Source organism: Lissotriton vulgaris, chromosome 10 (genome assembly GCF_964263255.1).
Source record: "Lissotriton vulgaris chromosome 10, aLisVul1.2, whole genome shotgun sequence".
In the NCBI taxonomy this organism is placed as follows: Eukaryota; Metazoa; Chordata; class Amphibia; order Caudata; family Salamandridae; genus Lissotriton; species Lissotriton vulgaris.
The window spans coordinates 65,552,409-65,573,441 of NC_141698.1; positions in this window are offsets into that span (position 1 = coordinate 65,552,409).

Consider the following 21,033-nt stretch of genomic DNA (forward strand, 5'->3'; position numbering starts at 1 on the left):
GGCGGTTTCATGGCGCTAGGAGCAGAAGGACTGCGTCAGAGAGATTCTTGGAACATTATTCATAAGCTTGTGAGAACAGGAAAGTTTTCAAAAGAGTTCTAAATTGAGTATAGCATGTTACCAATCTCAGCTCATTAGGAAGGGAGTTCTAAAAACGGGGGGCCAAAAAAGAAAACCTTAGACCCCTGTGTTTTTTTCGTTTCAAAGTGGGGATAGTGAGAAAGTGAAGGTGAGAGGAACGGAGTTCACATGAGGGGACATAACGTTGGATCCTGGAAAAAATGAAAGCAGGGCCATGACCAGCAAGGGCTTTGAAGATGGTACAGCCTAATTTAAATACACAGCGTTTGGCTACCGGGAGCCAATGAAGGCTCTTCATCAGGGGTCTAACATGTTGATGCTTGGGTTGGCGAAAAATAAGCCTAGCTGCCTGATTTTGTACGAGCTGTAGGCGATGAAATTTGTATGCTGGAATGCCAACATAAAGAGCATTCGCATAATCAATGCAAGAGGTGACCAGGGCCAAGATGACAAGAGTAAGGGCCTCTGTGGTCAAGAACCTACAGATCTTCCAAATTCTGCAAAGATGGAAAAAGCAGGAGGAATCTACAGCATTGATTTGTGGCTTCAAGAACAAGTCGCTACAGATGATAACGCCAAGACTTTTTACAAAGTTTACTGGTCGAGGAGGGGTGCCCAGAGATGAAAGCCAGAAGCTGGGGTTCTAGGGGTTGGTGGACCCTCCAGTTAGAACAAGCTCTGTTTTATCGGTTGTTAGAACAAGCTCTGTTTTATCGGGATTAAGTTTTAAATGTATGTATGTGTATATATATATATATCCCAGACAATTAAGCTTTACAAAACCGTAATGTAAAAAACAAACAAAAAACAAGCACTGACAAAGCCAAAAGGCTGGTAGGCATGGCATATCTATTAGCTTTGCCAATGAAATTTTAATTGTTTGCGCAAAATCAGCAAATGGAAGGCTTGCATGTGTAGTTAAGAGACTGATAGAAACGTCCCTTGATCAACATGAAAGTAATTTTCCTTATAGTCAATTTTATTTCCTTGTCCAGCTCAAGTTGGTCAGAAATCAGATTTCAGCGCACACATAGATCAGTAAGGCTGTATAAAACAAACAACGTCTTAAAGTATCCACAGACCCTAATGAATAAGAATGCTTAGTGAAAGTGTGATGAGGGGTCTAACCGCTGCCCTACAATCTCGGAGATATTTGAAAATTCACCAAAGCACTGATTATTAAGCATGGCATCTAAGAGGATGCTGAATTTTTCCAACAAAAATGGCCAAACAAGACACTCTACGTGATTAAAGTGTAGCATCCATTGCCTTGGGTAGGTGAAGAGATGATCCAAAATCCTGAAGGAACCTGTGCACTGAATACAGTTTTAGAACTCACATCCATATTGTGCAGTTTTCTTAGCTGAAGAGGTACGGGCTATAGGGCATAGCACATGAATAATATATTGGTTTAAATTAAATACTGCCAAACCATCTGGCACTGAAAAAACCTATTCAAAGGGGAATGACCCTTTACAAGAGACCATGAAACTCTTCAACCAGCCTATTCAAAGCAAATGTAAGAAAATAGCATATCTCCCAATACAGCATATCTCCCAAATAAGTCAATAACACAATCAACTATGGATTCAAAAGGCTTGTACATGAGGGATCACATTATGGTGCCACTGAGATGCAGTGTGTTTAATGAGTGCAGGCTAACATACCAATTCTTTCAAATGCTCAATTAGTGTCTCATTCCTCTAAGAGTGGTCACCTAGCCTATTGAGTTAAGTCATCATGACACAGATATAGTATTTGCAAGACTGATTAGAAAACCTATTTTTTTTTAGGTGAGTCAGAAAAGACAAGACATCAAGCATGGGTGCATACAAGAGATTCAACTCTTACAAAACAAATTCACTTCCTTTTGGATTGTCTGCTAGTAGTTTTGTTATTGGTTGCGCACAAGATGGCACACTTTCCTGTTGATATGCGTAGCTCAGTCAAGAGGACCAAAAGCTAGCTCTGAAAAACCAACCTCATCAGTGATAAAATAGGAATCTCTGCTCGGGAAGATAATTAGGAGCATGTAGCTGAAAGAGATTTAGAAGTTTGGTGATGGGTGTACTCTACAGACCAGCCACTGTAGGGAGCTAGAAGGGACAGGCTATTCGTTCAGGCCAGAATATCTAATCGGTTTTAAGAGATGTACTGCGAGATTAGACATTCAAGGTAGCCTGCTGTAGTTGGAGTCAATATTTCAAGGGACTCTTCTGGGTAGTACTTGTTTTTAGGTTGCAAGAACATGTTGCCCGATGGGGATTTAATGTGCGGCTGATGTCTGTGGTAGCATGTTAGGTTACTGCAGATAGCAAATCTTTGCAGGTAGCTTGAGTTCGGGGAATGCCTGGTCAATATTTTATGCAAGCTAGGAGTGTTAACCCCTTCCATGCTGATGACGAACCCCAGCCGTCATGCACTACGGTGCTCGTGTGCTGATGACGGGTGGGGTTCGTCACGGCCCGCCCCTGTTCGTGCTGTTTACAGCACACCAGGGGAATCGCGGCCACATGGAAAGGGTTAAGTAAGGAAAGTGTTTATAGGAAGATTAGCATAATGTCAAGTCAGTGTGTGTAGACAGCATCCTGGGGTGTAGATCCTATAAACTATTTCTAGCCTGCTTCATGGGGCCTACAGTGTATGGCAATGGTTTAATGTGAAACTAGTGGTGTGTGAATGGGTAGACAGGTGAGGTTTTAGAATTGTTAAAACTCTGTAAACGAGCCCAGTTTGTGTAGCATGGAATGAGTATGCTTGCATATTTGAATGTTTAACTTTACTTTTTAGTTCAAACTTCAATAACGGATTCGTGAACACGACCGCCATAGAAGACTGTAGATAGCTCTGTCGAGCACACAATCATCCAAAATGGATCAATTCACATGGTTGAATTTAAATAGCGCACACTGCATACACCTATCTCAGGTGCTGAAATGGCATACTGTGTTAGAGTATGAATTGTGTGAGAAGGTGAAAAAAATACAGGATCCCTCCGTGAGTACAGGAACATCAATATTTTAAGAGGGAGGTTAATGGCTTATGCAGTGCACACAAAGGATTTTTAGACGCTTGGCAAACATTTTATAGAGAGTGTATATAGTGTTCACTATTATTTCAAAACCACTGGCTTGATATCGGAGCTCATGCTTTTGCTGCAAAATGATCATATCCATATGCATTTCAATGATGTCCTTTGAAATGTAGAAAACCATAGCATCTTGCCCTTTCTAAAGGCTCAGTATCAGGCATCAGCAGAATCTGCTTCGGAAATTAGATCACCGCATTTAAAAATAGGCAAAGTAAGCTGAATGCCCAGAAAAAGATTCAGCCTCTTCAAATGTTGAAATCGGGACACTACAAGAGATCCTCACAACTGTGCTCGGAAGCTAAAAGACAAAGCATTGCAGTAAAGAAAATGCCTAAAGGTGAAAATAAAACCAAAGCCTTGTGGAAGATTTATGCTTTCTACGAACACGATAAACACAATACAACTGTTCGTAATGCGCGTTGCGGGGGAGATTGCGGGCTTTTAAGTATTGATGTTAATCACAGCCCGTGAAGGGGGCTCTGATTAACATCAATACTTAATCAAAAGCCCGCAATCTGCCTCGCGCACTGCCCATAGCCGCCAGCCCCCAGCCTTACCTGCACTCAGACCAGCACTCCGCCACGACTCTTCCTCCGGCACACGCACACAGAAAGTGCCTGGTTTTTGCGCCGCTCGCCTTTTTTAACGCGCGGCACGAATCTCTCACGCGACGACTTGACGTGTGCACGATCCATTGCCGGCAGTGCGCGCTTACATCATGAGAAGTGCGCCCGGCTTAAAGGGAACGGTGGTACTGACCCAGCGGTCCGCCTCCTCAGCAAGCTTCCTAGGGTTAGTCAGCTTGCTATCAATCAGGTGCTGGTGATAGAGAGCAATCTGACTAACCCTAGGAAGCTTGCTGAGGAGGGGGACCGCTGGGTCAGTACAAGAGTCCACAAGGTTCACATGGGAGACTCAGCCAAATGTGGGCAGGGTCCCCAGCAGAAGAGTGGGGGGGACAAGGGTAAACAGAAGGAGTTCCGCAAGTAGTCCCCAAGGGATCCCTATGAAAGGTTCCCAGACTCCCCCTGAGAGAAAGCAAGGGGCCCGACAGGTAGTCCTGTTCCACAGGGGCCCCTGAAATGTTACAAGTGTGGTGACCTAGTTCGGCGAATGATACCAGGTGCCGCCTGTTTGGTAAACAAGCACCCACTGGTGCTCCGCCCCGGCAGATGGCTAGTGTAGCCTTGGGGGAGGAGATTGATGTCAAAGGTGGGTGGGGTCCCGCACAGATGCCCCTTGTCTCTTTAGGAGACTGTGAGTCAGTCTCAGAAGCTCAGATGCCCAGGAACATTAAGAAATGTGGGCAGCGAGTGACCGTCAATGGCCAAAAGGTGGAGGCTCTTAGAGATACAGGAGCCAGTGTGATAGCTGTCAGGTGTCACCTGGTGTCTCAAGAGCAGATTGTCCCTCATGCATTTTGCCAAGTTGTTAACGCCGACAATACAGAGAGTCATTGTCCAATGGCTCAGGTTCCCTTTGAGTGGTGGTGGGGGTGGTGGGTGGGGGGGGGGGAGGGTTCAGGTAGCTGTGAGATCCACCATGCCTGTTGACTGTTTGTTGGGAAACGATTTGGAGAGCTCCCCTTGGAAAAATGTGGAGAAAACAACTCACTTTAAGATGGTTGGACTGCCTGACTGGGCGTGCGTGCCACCCAGTCAATGTGTCAATGTCAGCCAGTAGGGGTTCTCAAGCAGACCTGGAGCCTGAGAGGGAGGCCCAGGAACCTGCCTTAGAGAGAAGTGGCAAGGGGCGTGGGAAACCGGCCCCCGCAGTTCCCACGGCCCAGGAGGAGGTAGACCCTGAGGGGGATGCCCTGGAGCCTACCGGGGAGCAAGTAGCTGAACTGGGGGACCTGCCTGAGCTGACCCATTGACAGCAAGAAGGAGGCCCCTCCAGGGAGGAATTTTGCAAGGAACAGAGAGAGTGCCCTTCTCTTGTGGGCTTGTGGCAGCAGGCTGCAAGCCAGACAGCAGGTGATCAGTCAGGGTCACACTTGATTTACTGGGAGAATGGTCTCCTGTATAGTGAGCCTAAGGTTGCTGAACCTTGGTCAGCCCGTGTGCTGGTGGTACCCCAGAAGTTCAGAGCCTTCCTACTGGGGTTGGCTCATGATATGCCATTAGCAAGACATTTGGGGCAGGACAAGACCTTTGAAAGGCTTTTCATCCCCTTTCATTGGCCCCAAATGCGCAAGAGTTCGGATAGTCATTGCAGGACCTGTCAGACTTGCCAGGCAAGTGGGAAGAGTGGGAGGAAGCACAAGGATCCTCTCCAGCCATTCCCTGTGGTCAGTACCCCCTTTGAGCAGGTGGGGATTGACATTGTGGGGCCACTGGACCCCAAGATAGCCATGGGCAACAGGTTCATCCTGGTCTTGGTGGACCATGCCACCCAGTACCCGGAAGCCATACCTCTAAGGACAGTGACGGACTCCGTGCTGGGACGAGCACTGATGGGAATTTTCTCCCGAGTGGGATTCCCTCGCGAGGTAGTGTCTGACCGGAGGACCAACTTGATTTCCAAGTATATGAAGTCCATGTGGCAGGAGTGTGGTGTAACCTACAAGTTCACCACTCCTTACCACCCCCAAAGAAATGGGTTGGTTGAAAGGTTCAACCGGACCCTGAAGAGCATGATAATGGGTCTTGAGGAACCCATGAGGCGTAAGTGGGAAGTCCTCTTACCGTGCATACCATGAAGTGTCACAGAAATCTCTAGGGTTCAGCCCCTTTGAGCTTCTCTATGGCCACCCAGTCAGAGGACAGCTGAGTTTGGTTAAAGAAGGCTGGGAGCAATCTCCTAGGAAACCTCCCCAGGATGTATATAGTTACATGCTGGCCTTCAAGAACCAGACTAGGCGTTTCAGGCAACTCACCGAGGCGAATCTGGAAGCCAGCCAGGAGGAGATGAAGCGCTGGTATGACCAGAATGCCCGCCTGGTAGAACTTCAACCTGGTCAAAAAGTATGGGTCATGGACCCAGAGGAGCCTTGTGTGCTCCAAGATAAGTGGACTGGACCTTTTGAGGTTGTGGAGCGCAAGAGTCCAGTTACCTATTTGGTGGAATTGCGGTGTCCTAGGAACCCCTTGAGGGTCCTACATGTCAACCGCCTGAAGCCCCACTTAGAGAGGTCCGAAGTGGGCATGCTCTTGGCGACAGATGCTGGGATGGAGGAGGAGACTGAGCCTCTTCCTGACCTCCTGACAGCCTCAGAGCAAGATGGGTTTGCTCTCTTCAACCCTGACCCCTGAGCAACAGAATTACTGCCTCAAGTTGCTGGGACAGTTTTCTAATCTGTTCTCCCTGGTTCCTAGTGTCACAGATTGGTGCGTCCAGGATGTGGACACAGGAGACAGCTTACCTGTGAAGACCAAGTCTTACAGGGTAACTGACAGGGTAAGGGCTTTCATTAAAGAGGAGGTCTCAAAGATGCTTGCACTTGGGGTGATCGAGTCATCTAGCAGTCCTTGGGCCAGCCCAGTTGTCTTGGTCCCGAAGGCTGCAGCGCCGGGTGCCACACCCGAACTCCGGTTCTGTGTGGACTACAGAGAGCTCAATTCAGTCACGAAGACTGACGCGCACCCCATCCCCAGGGCTGATGAGCTCATAGATCGGCTAGGGGCTGCACGGTACCTCAGACTTTTGACTTAACATCTGGATACCGGCAGATCGCCTTGACTGATGGGGCAAAGGAGAGGTCAGCATTCTCCACACCAGATGGACATTTCCAGTCCCGTGTTATGCCCTTTGGAATGAAGAATCCCCCTGCCACCTTTCAGAGGTTGGTCAACCAGGTGTTGGTTGGGCTGGAGGAATTCAGTGCCGCCTACCTGGATGACATCGCAGTGTTCAGTGCCAGTTGGGAGGAACACCTGCGCCACCTCTGGGAAGTGTTGATGGCGCTGCGGAAAGCAGGCTTTATGATCAAGGCGAGTAAGTGCCAGATTGGGCAGGGTTCCGAGGTGTACTTGGGACAGCCAGTTGGGAACGGCCAGGTGGCTCCCCTACAACCCAAGATTGAAACCATCCTGGCTTGGGAGCCACCCAAAACCCAGACAGAGGTGAGAGCCTTCTTAGGTCTCACCGGGTATTACAGGAGGTTTGTCAAGGGGTATGGCAGCATGGTTGCCCCCTTGACAGAGCTGACTTCCAAGAAGCAGCCCAAGAAGGTGATCTGGACTGACACCTGTCAGAAAGCTTTTGAGGCCCTGAAATCTGCCATGTGCACGGCACCCGTGCTCCTGGCACCCAACTTCTCAAGAGAGTTTATTGTCCAAACAGACGCTTCAGAGCATGGTGTGGGGGCTGTTCTGTCACAGATGAATGAGGGCCTTGATCAACCTGTAGCCTTGATCAGTAGAAGGTTACTTCCACGGGAACAAGTGCTATTGAGGGCGAGGCATTTGCTGTGGTCTGGGCACTGAAGAAGGGGAGACCATACCGGTTTGGGACTCACTTCCGGGTTCAGACAGACCACAGGCCCCTCAGATGGTTGATGCAGATGAGGGGTGAGAATCCAAAGCTGTTGAGGTGGTCTATTTCCCTACAGGGTATGGACTTTACGGTGGAACATCGCCCTGGTACAGAACACACCAACGCTGATGGTCTGTCCAGATTCTTCAGCCTTAGTAAAGAGAACTCCCAGGTGTTAGGGTAGTTCTCCCCACTTCTCAGCTGGAGGGGACACGTGTTAGACCTGGCATCATTGGCGTGGGTCTCCCGTCCATTTTTTGCTGTTGCCTCGTGTGTTTTTGCTGGTATTAGATGCTTTGCGCACTGTTCCACTGCTATCCAGTGCCACAGTGCAAGTGCTCCCTATTGTAAATTGATGTATTAATCAGTGGTTACATGTTTGGCTATTTGGTTTACTTGTCCGACCCTAGTCTAGTGCAATGAGTGTGCCCAGGGCGTGTAAATCCAAATGCTACTGGTTGGCCTGCAGTACTGGTTGTGCTACCCACAGAAGCAGCCTTGTAAAACGTGTCTAAGATCTGCCATTGCAGAGCCTGCTTGCAGGCTGGTACTGTCATGCTGACTGGGCAAGTGCAACCACTTCCCAGTCCCTACACCTTGCCTTTTCTTCACATCAGTCACCTCTATGGTAGGCCCATGGGCAGGGTGCACTGTAAGTATAAGGTAGGACAAGCCCGGATTTGTGTGGCATGTCTTAATAGTGAATTACAGCCATTTTCGGATTTGCACTATTGCAAGGCTACCTGTTCTCCATAGGCCAAAATGGGCTGTTAGTTATTACATTTTATATTCCTAACTGTCTCAGAGAACATGGTAGAAATTCAAGTTTAGTAGGCCTGAACTCAGAATAATAAAATCATCTTTTTTTGTAAAATATAAAATACAGTTTATTTTAATATTCTGTGTTTGCAAATCCACTTTTAGAAAGTAGGCATTTGCTTGTCTAACCATTCAAACCTGCCTCTGCTAGGTTGTGTATTTCTAGGTCTGGTTTTGAGAGTGACAGGGCGGGGGAATTCTAGGAGACAGGATCAGTCACCCAGTGCTGAATAGAGAGATCTGCATCTAGATGGGAGGGAGGAGTTGCCCATTAACCTTGAATAGGGCTGTGCCTGCCTTCCACAATGCTGGCTCCACTCCCTGGGGAGCGGCTGATGTCTCTGGCTGCACACTGAAAGAAGAGGAGTCCTGTAAACAAAGTGCTCCCGGGCTGTACTTGCCTTCTACAATGCTGGCTCCACCTCCTGTGGGGCGTCTGATGTGCCTGCCCTGCACTGTGAAAGGAAAGGAGAAGTCTGGTAAACAGAGTGCTTCAGAACTGGTTTGGACTGGGCAAATGCCCCTCTCCCCTCAGAGAACAAAGGATTTTGGGGTATAAATATTGGGACCCTGATCCCATGAAATTAGATCACTCCTGGAACTGACAAAACGAAACCTCTGCTGAGGAGAAGGAACCTGAAGAACCTGAGGAGAGACTATTCCCAAGCTGAAGTGCTTCTTGGGGGATTGGCCTGCAGTGGTTGCCTGACTGCCAAAGAGAGGAGAAAGGACTTTACCTTTATTTTCAACTTGTGCAAAGATCTCCAAGGGCTTGGAAGAGAGCTTGCCCACTGACCGAAGTCCCAGGACCAGTGGACTTCACCAGCTTTTGTGAATTGCTGCTGGAAACAAGTGGCTACAGAGGCAGAGAGCTGTGACCGACTCTCACGACCGGCCCGGGGTCCTGTAGGCACAGCACCAAGCATCGTCCGCCTCGAACAACGCAAGCTCTGCGCTCACCAACTCCATCCTGACGCCATCAACGAGCCTTAGCCTGAACTGCGACTGGAAGGAAACTGCGACGTGCAACGCCTCGCTACACCGAATCGACTTTGGACTACAAGAAGAAACCTTTACTGAGGAGAGGAACCTGAAGAAACTGAGGAGAGATTATTCCCCAGCTGAAGTGCTGCTTGGGGGGTTGGCCTGCAGTAGTTGCCTAACTGCCGAAGGAAGGAGAAAGGAACTTTGTGTACTTTGCTTTCAACTTGTGAAGGATCTCCAAGGGCTTGGAAAAGAGCTTGACTCCTGCTGAAGTCTCAGAGACAACAGACTCCACTCTCCAGAGTTCTTTGGAAGCGCCTGCTGCTGTTTTGGGCCTTCAGAGGAACTGTGTGTCGCAAGGAGCTGAAAGCGCGACTCAACGAGAAGTAGTGTGTCGCTGTGCCTGCCGTTGCAACTCCAAAGGACTGCACCGAATCAGAGAGAAGCATGCCACAAGGAAGAGGAAGCGTGTCGCCGTCACAACTCTGAAGGAGGGTGTCGCCCTGCAACGCATCAGGAGAAAAATCTCGCAACGAGGTCGGAGCGTGGTGCCGTCGCTGCGCCTGTCGTCGCAACTCATAAGGAGGGTGTCGCCGCTGGAACTGTCGCATTGCACCGCATCGACCAAGAGCACCTCGCATCCCTGAATAGAGCGCCGCCGTCAGAGCTGCTGCCATCACATCATGGATGTCGCCGCTGTAGTTGTAGCATCGAGCGGAAGCTTCACACATCATGGGAGAAGAGAGTCGCCGCTGGAGCTGTTGCTGTCACATCGTAGGAGTGTCGCCGCAGCAGTCCACGCATCGAACCGAGAAATTCTCGCAACCCCGAGAAGCGTGCCACATCTGGAAGATCTTCACCTCTTTATTTCTTTGTATCTGAACTTTGCCGCATTTCCCATCGCTGTGACATTGCTTGTCGTGGAAGGGCAACGCAACTTAAGGTACATTGACGCACAGTGTCGCATCTAAGAACTGAACTAAGCTTAAATCTACCATCTTAAAGTAATCAGAGTGTTTTTTTGTCGTTTATGGTCTTGTGGTAACTCTATATAAAGTATACTTATTTTTTATATAAAACATGTGTGGTGTCCATTTGTAGTGTTGTCACTGGGTTACTGTATGTAGTCACAACTGCTTAACTCACGCCTCTTTTACTTTTAAGTTGTAAAACAGTCTCCCTAGCAATAAAGCAAGTACTTCATAATGGAACACCAGGTAACTAGCATGAAATGAGAGGAAAGCTCTGCCTGGAGCACTATGTACTGTTTAAAGTATTGTTAACAAAGAGTAAATACATAAGTGTGCTATCAATCCAGACCTAAATAAATAATAGTTCGGAATCCCACAGATGGTTTCCAGACGTGTGGAAACATGACAAAATGTGTATAACAAAAACTCTCAGCACTAGAACTAAAGAGATTACCGTCGTCAGAGAGGTCTTCGGCAATCTCTCAAATCAAGTGCGAGTTAATAGACGTTACACATTAACAGGAGCCCAGACCGCGCAGCTACAGACTAACTGAAACCGGATGTGGTACGGAGACATCTGTTGCTGAGGGGGTTGTTGAACACGAGGTTCCAAAGTGAAAGCCATGAAACAGCAAAAGAAAGATGTTCTTATAGTTTATTGCACTAAATGCAAGGCACAAAATTAATAGTCGAAAAAAACAAAAAAAGGTAATCATCTAATGTTAAGCGCGGGGATAGCATTCTGACAACAACTGCACAGTCATGTGCAAAACCACAATCTCGACCGAAGTACCCACAGGCCCATGTAGCCTAAAATACGGCAATTTCTCTCCACATATGTTGTTCTGTGCCGCATTTCTACAAGGGGTTGCTGCCACATTCAGTTTGTTTTCCATTCCCAACCAGCACAAAGCAACCTTTAAGTGCGGAGTGCTGTCCCCCCTCGTACTGGGCAGATGCAAATACAAAGTGCGACAGAAATGTCCACCACATGTGCTGGCTGCCTAACTTATCTACGAAATCATTGAGCTAATTTGCCTAAGTGCACATGCGCTGCAGAAAACTCAATGGAACCTTTAGTGTACAGGGTAGAACAGAGTCCTGTGGCATAACTTAAATCACAAGTATTATTGAGCTCCTACTGTGAGTGCGCACTCTACAGCCCTTTACACCACCTGGAAGAGAAACTCTTTGAATTAAGACGCCTGAATATGTAGTGTGCACGGCTGAGTTCTCAAAGAGTGCAAGACCATGGTAAGATTCACAGAGACACGTTATATGCATTGGCGAGTTATATGCATTAACCCATAACAAAAGTGATTCATAATAAACACGCGAGTGGTGCGCACGCAGCAGCGCCAAAAGTGAAAGTAATTATGCTCCAGATGACGCCATGGGCGCTGAAAGCTTGGGATCTCTGGCAGATCAAGTATAAAGCAACATCTACAGGACCTGCATTGGCTCCACGTGGTGCAATGCGACCAGTTCAAGGCTCTCAGTCTTGCCCTCTACAAATCTGGGCTGCCATATCTTAGGAGACGCTTTGATTTCTACGTTCCCCGCAGACAATTGCGCTCAGCCACACTACGTCTTGCAGTCATTCGCTATTTTCGTCTTACGCAAACAGGGGATAGCTCTATATCTTTTAAGGCAGCCAAAGCCTGGAACTCACTTACTTATGAATTGCGGAATACTCAAGATCTCAGGCTGTTTAAGAAGTAGTTAAATACCTTGCTTTTCAATTAACCCACAGCTCCTCCCAGCTCCTTGCTTTTTGCAGTTGGCTTTCGCGCCGGTAAACTCGAGTATCTGTGCGCGCTATAAGTGTTTAATAACATAACCTGAAGTACGGGAAAAGCTTCAGCATAATTGTGCACCAGTGCACAAATGGTGGGAATATCTGCACTAGTGTAGCTCCTTGATGCGAGGTGATATATGTGTCTCCAGGGGTTGGAAGCATGAGGTGGTGAGAGCACTGACTTGGGCTGCCATGTTGAATTGCAGTCTGTAACAATCCTGAGGTTCTTGAAATGGGTGATGGGGGTGGGAGTAGGTTCTTCTTGTTGGTCACCAGCGTAGTCAAACAAAAAAACAGCTCTCCCCCAAAGAGCACATCTTTAGTCTTCTCAGGGTTTAATTTCAGGCAGTTCAATCAATCAATCATAACACTTGTATAGCGCGCTACTCACCCGGCAGGGTCTCAAGGCACTTGGGGGAAGGGGTCTGCTATTGCTCGAACAGCCAGGTCTTGAGTTGTCTCCTGAAGGAGAGATGGTCCTGGGTCAGCCGAAGATGGATGAGGAGGGAGTTCCATGTCTTGGCCGCCAGGTAGGAGAAGGATCTGCCACCAGCGGTGGCTCTTCAGATGCGTGGTACGGCGGCGAGGGCAAGGCTTGTCGAACGTAGCTGGCGGGTGGGCGTGTAGGTCAGGCGGTCGTTGAGGTACTTGGGTCCCAGATTGTGGAGAGATTTGTGTGCGTGGGTGGGGAGCCTGAACGTGATCCTCTTGCTGACGGGGAGCCAGTGCAGGTCCTTCAGGTGGCCGGAGATGTGGCTGCGTCGGGGGATGTTCAGGATGAGACGGGCGAAGGCGTTCTGGATGCGTTGGAGTCTTTTCTGTATCTTGGCTGTGGTTCCGGCGTAGAGGGCGTTTCCGTAGTCCAGTCGGCTGGTGACGAGTGCCTGGGTGACCGTCTTCCTGGTCTCGGTCGGGATCCATCGGAAGATCTTGCACAGCATGCGTAGAGTGTTGAAGCTCGATGAGGAGACGGCGTTGACTTGTCTGGTCATCGAAAGGAAGGAGTCCAGGAGGAAGCCCAGGTTGCGTGCGTGGTCCGTTGGTTTGGATGCGCTGCCCAGGGCCTTGGGCCACCTGGACTCGTCTCAGGCAGAGGGTGATGATCCAAGGATGAGGACTTCCGTCTTGTCTGAGTTCAGTTTCAGGCGGCTGTTCTTCATCCACTCGGCTACTACTTTCATCCCTTCGTGTAGGTTGGTTCTGGCGGTGGCAGGGTCGTTGGTGAGGGAGAGGATCAGCTGGGTGTCGTCGGCGTAGGAGATGATGTTGAGGTTGTGCTGGCGTGCAATGGCAGCGAGAGGTCTCATGTAGATGTTGAAGAGGGTGAGGCTGAGTGATGATCCTTGCGGTACGCCGCAGATGACTTTGGTGGCCTCGGATCGGAACGGGGGGGAGGCGCACTCTCTGAGTTCTGCCGGTGAGGAATGAGATGATCCACTCCAGTGCCTTCTCTTGGATGCCGATGTTGCTGAGGCGTTGAACTAGGGTGCGGTGGCAGACGGTTTCGAACGCTGCAGAGAGGTCCAGGAGGATGAGGGCCGCTGTTTCCCCGTTGTCGAGCAGGGTTCTGATGTAGTCGGTGGCTGCGATGAGGGCGGTCTCGGTGCTGTGGTTGGCTCGAAAACCAGACTGCGAGGGGTCGAGGGATCCGTTCGTCTCGAGGAAGGCTGCAAGCTGTCTGTTGACTGTCTTCTCGATGACTTTGGCAGGGAAAGGGAGGAGCGAGATGGGGCGAAAGTTCTTGAGGTCGGTGGGGTCCGCTGTTGGTTTCTTCAGTAGGGCGCTGAGCTCGGCGTGCTTTCAGCTCTCCGGGAAGGTGGCGTGTTGAAGGAGGCGTTGATGATGTCCCGCAGTTGGGGTGCGATGATGGAGTCGGCCTTGTTGAAGACGTGGTGGGGGCAGGGGTCGGTCTGAGATCCGGAGTGGATGGTGTTCATCGTGCGGGCTGTGTCTTCGGTGGTCACCGTGGTCCAGGTGCGGAGGGTGGTAATGGAGGGCATTGGTTCGACGGTTGGGTGCGTTGATGGTGCGCCAAAGCTGTTGTGGATGTTGGCGATCTTGCGGTGGAAGAACGAGGCGAGAGAGTCGCAGAGGTCTTGTGAAGGAGTGATGCCGCTGTTGCAAGTGCTGGGGTTGGACGTTATTCATTGCTCTTTGTGAAATATTTATTCTAGGCAGATTCAGTTATGGGGAGAGAAGCACAGAGCTTCTGGGGCTTTCAGTTTTTGAGGCAGTTTCTGAATAGTGACATTTTGTGCTAGTGTATGTCTAGTATATGGGATCTACATACGTACATGTTCAGTTTGAGTGAGTATTGCATATGTGTGTGTGTCAGCCTGTGGTGTTTTTACGCATGTGTGCAGCATGGCCATTCTGGTATATGTGTTTCTGTGTGCAGTGTTAGTTTGGGCCTGGTGTTAGTGTGCTTATGGGTATGGATTTAAACATGATGTTTATGCATGTTGTGTATTTTGTGTTCATTAAACACTGCATAGGTGTGCAAAATGATATTGATAAAATGACAACTTATTTGACGCAAGCAGACAGTATGCATTTTTTGAATGTTTAGTGATGCAGCTTTGGGTCCTGAAGGTTGAAGGACCACACGCTCTGCAGCTTCGGTGCGTGAATCATCAGCTGTACAATCTCTCACTGTAACAGCAAACCTTATGAAACCTAGTGCTATGCAGTGAAATGTAAAACGTAACCAAACACTATTTAGGAAATGTGACAAAATAGAGTAGAGGAAATGCCTTCAAAATAGTACGTTTGGCTTTAACATAGATGTATAAAGTATATTCTGTGCTGTACACAGACTATACATGTATCTGAAAATCATACTTTGTGGCAACATTTTAGCTATATCAATTTTAAAGTACATTTGTGGAATGCATTTTTTAATTCGGAGGTAAGTTTGGATAATTAGCCTTCATGCCACATTGCATTACTCTTGGTAGCTCTTTTTTTTTAACTGAATTGTAATCAGTACTATTGCTAGAATAAGTGAAGAGTAAAATCACTATAAACTGGACCACTGAAATGATGTGGCAGGGGAGGACCAAATTATGTACCATGGTTGACTAACTTATGCAACAAGAAAAGACAAATAATGCAGCATAATGAGGCACATTTTGTGAAAGTATTACTTCATTGCTTTGCCATTTATTTACACTTATCCCTATCTAGACTTAGATTGCCCTCAGTAGTATGAGTTTACCACCCAAATATATCAATAAGCAACAGTCAGCCTTTGCGAAGGGCCTTCAATTGTGCCAAAACATATGTTGCAGTATTTTTTGCAGCTTCAGATACGTTTGAGCAAGAAACATTTTTTCAGATAATGGAATAATTGTCAAATACTGCAAATCCATAATTATGCGGAAAACACCATATCCACAAACTTGGATAATTCCAGTGGCCCAGACTATAACCTGGGAATGTGCAATGTACAGTGACAAGATATCAGAATATAAAATGTGCACATTTGTAGCCCTGCCACGCCAGTGAGAATAAATCCAGCCCAGCACAATTTCTTACTTGAGATAAAACTGTTATTTACTTTACGCCTGCATCTGGCAGAGAACAGACATATTCTAGTAGGCATTGTAAATCCACATTAATTTATGGCTGCTCATCTAGTGAGGCATGAACTGCCACTATCTGTATAGTATAATACATGCCCCATTCTACAGTATATTACTGTGAACATTCTACACAGACTAAACTACATAATACTCTTAGAACTCCCACAACATAATCGAGGTGCAAATGGCAGTTTATGGCCATGGGCCCTGGTGCCACTGCACCTGCTGCATCACTGCAAGTAAACCCCTGACCCCTCTCCCCCAACACACAGCTTCCCACTGCAGCTTGCCTTAGACATGAGCTAGGAGCATTTCCTTTTTACCAGCAGTATTTTAATGTCTCAGCCAGTGTAAAAATAGGGATCATCATCTATGCCTGATATTTTTCTCCATATCAGTACGTAACTAAAACAGCTATCACTGAAATAATGCACTTTAAACTGTATTCTAGAGGATCCTTGAGGATCCCTGACTGATAATTAAAGTAAACAAAAAGGGAAAGAAAATAACGTTTGGCCCTCGGCATGAAGAAAGCACTTAACATGTGTTTTATCCCTGGCCTCTTCTGGCCTGACTGGGAGGGCTAAAGGTCACGTTTGGGTGGGCCTGGCCCACCCAGCACACCCGCCAGAACCAGAACAGTTTTCATCTGTAGCATACTGGTCTACTAAACCAAAGATTTTACTGTGATGAGGGGGAGGGCCAGGGCCTTGTGCCGAGAAGTACCTAAGAAGCACTTTTGCACCCATCCCCACCTCAAGACCTCTCCTCCAAAAAGAAAAAAAAAGCTCCATTCTCCTTAATGGACGTCAGCACATCAAAGCTTCCGAAAACGAGTTGAAAATCAACTGTCTACAGTAGTTTTTAGCTTGTTTACCCTGCCACACTGTGATATTAGCTCCTCATTTTGTGAAGGGGGCCGATATTATGTATCACACAGTGGCACTGTGTGAGTTGGCAGGGATACTGGAGATAAAATCAGATCAAATCAACAAAACTATCTACAGGACATGTAACAATCAGGATTCCATGCCAATCGCCGAGACCACGCTGATTTTTGCCACGGACAACATCAGAACTCTCCTCGATCGTGGAGAAATTGTGACGCTGATCCTCCTTGACCTCTCTGCGACATTCAACACCATCTCCCACAACACCCTCACCAACAGGCTCTACAACATAGGCATACAGCAGGACACCCTCAAGTGAATCACCTTCTTCCTTACAGCAAGCACACAGAGCATCCAACTGCCTCCTTTCACCTCCATACCCAAATACATCATATGCGACGTATCACAAGGATCATCCCTCAGCCAAACCCTGTTAAATATCTACATGACCCCTTCATAGACATAGTCACATCCCATGGACTCCACATAATCTCCTATGAAGAAGACACTCAACTGATCCTCTTGCTCACCAAGGACCCCTCCCACGCCAAAACCAACTTCTGCAAAACCATGACCAACATAGACAAATGGATGAGACAACGCTGCCTCCAACTCAACTCTGACAAAACTGATCTTCGGGAAAAAACCTCCACTTGGGACCACAGCTGGTGGCCTTCAGAACTTGGACCGACACCCACACCAACTGACCTTGCACGCAACCTCGGCATCATCCTCAACAGCCAACTGACCATGAAAAGACAAGTCAACGCAGACGCCTCCTCCTGCTTCCACACATTGCATGTTCCACCGACTCTTCAGATGGATCCCAACTAACACCAGAAATATCGTGACGCAGGCACTAGTCACCAGCCGCCTCGACAACGCCTTCTACACCGGGATTTCCAGCTGGCTACTCAGAAGACTCCAGACCTTACAGAACACTGCAGCCAGACTTATCCTGGACCTCTCCAAACGTACCCACGTCGCCACCCGCCAGAGACCTCCACTGGCTCCCCATCCAGAATAGATGCCAGTTGAAGATCCTCAAGTGCGACTACAAAGACCTCAATGACTTAGGACCCGTCTACATCAATAACCAACTGAACTACCAACCCACTAGATACCTGGGCTCCTCTTCACTCGCCTTTGCACACAACCCCTGCATCCGTTGCAGCGGTGCGCGGTCCTTCTCCTACATCACTGCCAAGACCTGGAAAGACCTTCCCCTCCAGCTACGTCCATTCCCCTAGCTGGCAGACTTCAAAAAGAGACTCAAGATCTGGTTCTTCGATGGAGACACATCACCCAAATACCCCTAAGGGGGCAGTGTTATACTTTACAGATGCTGTTGATTTGATTAACCAAAGTGTCTGTCTAATAGGAGGGGCTGGAGGTCATTTTTTTAAGGTTGTTAGGCAGAGGGCGGGAGGCAGACAGTTCCAGATTCTAATGGCATTATCTCAATTGAAGGTGGGGGGGGGGGGGTCCCAAGAGAAGGGATTTGGCATTCCTGGAAACCCCATTTGCTCTAAGGATATTCGGTTTCTCGTTTGGATAGGAGGGTGAAGAGGAGTGCAGCACCCTGTGAGTAATGCAGGCAGTTTTGAATTGAGCCTTTGCTTCAATGGGAAGCCATATTGACTTGACATAATTGACACCGGATGTTCCATCATCAGTAAAGGTTTTTAGTGTAGTTGGAAATTTCCCCCTGCTGGGGGGTGCCTTGCTAAAAACAATTCTTGACCGACAGGCCAGTATTGAAATCCAAGTTTTAAAAGAGGTGTACACCCATGAAATATCTTGCTACCCTTTCCAAAACCCACAGATTAAGTGGTAAATGCTGGTCAAATCTTGAGCACTGTTAAAATGGACATTGACTGCCAGATCCTTAGTATCCAGACAACTACCACTTTAAGAACTTGGGGCGAGGACCTTGTTTCACGTTGGTTGGTGAGTTTGTTTTACTCTTCTGCAAGCAGCAATTTTAGGTCTCAAACTTAGAGTTACCCAGACTTGGACATACATCATGAAATACAGTGTATTTCCCCATATACTGTAATACTGCTCAGAATAAAAAAAAATAGTAAGCCAGCTGACCCTATACTGATACAAAGAAACTACCACAACGTGGGCATGGACAAAACATCCTTCCAAAACACAAAATCTTCATGTGGAGGAATTTCACGTGCTGAATTGAATCAATTCAGCATGTGGAACAATTTTGATTCACTTGGACGAATCGTCCAAGTGAATCAAAATTGTTCCACCTCAGGACATTCTATGTTTTACGGGACGTTTTGCAACTGATTTGTTTGTGGTGGTTTGCCAATCAACACGAAACACTGAAATAGTCAAAATTGTTTGTGTTTCGTGGCTTTTCTTTAGTAGCTTTTACTCAATGTTGCTGAGCATGAGAGTGAAATTCTGCAAATTGCAGCTGTTTCGCTAACAAATTGTGCGAGACAAATAATGAAAAATCATTTACTTCAATGTTATAATAAAATTAAGATCAAACAACTAAAATACAAATGGTTTCTACAAGTCTTGTATGGAGCTAGAATTTTTGTTTCCTACACGTGTAATAAGTTTGGTTTAACTGTTCCATTTACATACCTGAAGACAACTATACATGCAATGTATTTTTCAACCTACTGCATAATGCAGCACCATCCATCTCTTCCTAGAAAGAAATAACCATTGGCAAAGCCAACAGGCCTATCCATAATGTGCCATGACAAGTAAATACAGGCATGCCGGTTATGTGTTTGATGCAAAATTCCTGTTGCACATTAAAGCTTCCCTTATTGATTTCGCCAATGTTGAAAACATTTAGCAACAATTATTTCTTTCTGTATAAAATGCATATAGAAGATAAATAACTGAATGTTACAGACAGTATAATGATTGAGTGCACTATTCAGGTGTAAAATAGTCACTTGTGCATTCCTGTGAAAGGACTTCTTGAAAGCCTGAATGCTACACCAAATAGCAAATAGGATGATCTGAGAGAGTAATATCGCCAAAGCCCACTCTAGGCATATTTTAAAGAACTGGTAACAATGTGTCTTACAGACAGCTGTGCTGTCAAGCCATACGTAAAAATATGTGCCTGGCAAAAATAAATGGAGTCAAACAGCTTTGGCACTGAAGTGGACTACATTTTAGGCAGGTGTATGCAGCAAAATGCCATCATTCAGCTAATGGCTGAAGAGGGCTTCCCCGTGCTGTACGATGCATTTGTTTGAAACAAATTATGAATGCCTCTTGAATGAACCAGTGGATGTAGCGGACTCACTGAAAAAACAGTTCTGTATTTTGTTACAACTTTTTTTTGTTTTAAACAGGAGGCTGGTTTTACAGCCGTCTAGAAGCTAGAGCTAAACTGACAGCAAAAATGTATCTACTCCTGGAGAACGCAGTTCTAAAAAGGCAAAAGATTGGTTATCCATTTAAATCCCACCAGGAGCGGTGTCCCTGGGACACCCGTGGTAAGTAAATTATACAGATATACCCCAGGAAATCAAGGATAGACCTTGCCTCAATCAGTGGCAATGGCAGCAGGCATGTGAGAGGCCTGAAGTACAGTACAGCCTCAAAACTGCTTATTCTTGGGAAGTATAATGCCCCGTCCAGACAATTTGCAGGTCAGCATTGAAACCAAATGAACAGAGTCAAGCGGAGGGCTTTTTGTTTCCTTTTCCTGTTAGCTAATCATGTTTTTTCTCAAAAACAGTTAACTGATCCCTAATGATGCAACCTGTTTACTCGGTCCAATGTTAATGTAGATCACCCTTACACCCACCTGGTTTAAGAAGCGATATACAATAATCAAATTATGGAATACCTATGTAAAGGCTAGGACCATGGTATTAACTGTGTTTCACTGTGAGGTAAAAGTTCGGTCGTTGTGACAAAAGCAAGAGGCAAGTGTAATTGTGGCCTACTCAACAAGCCTTCCTATTTCATATGTGCGAAGATGGCAGAAAGGAGACAAAACCTACAGCGAAGGTTAATATGCTAACACCCAACTAGAACGAAAGACTACTGGTGCACCACCTAGGTTAATCAAAGCAGGTACCCTTAAATGGTTAATATAGCCTCATGCATGTGTCTACGCATCCACACATGCAAAGGTGAAATTAAAATTACGGCGTGAAAGTAACTGTAATTGTTTACAATTTGTACACAAATATTGTGTAGAGTCAAAATGTGTTTCGGAAAATAACAAATTAAATAAAACAAATGCTTTTCCCCCCCTCTTCAAAACACCGATAACTAGTGCCTTTAGAGAGACTGATGATACAGTTTTGGTGTACTGCTGACCCGTTGGTCAAGCCTT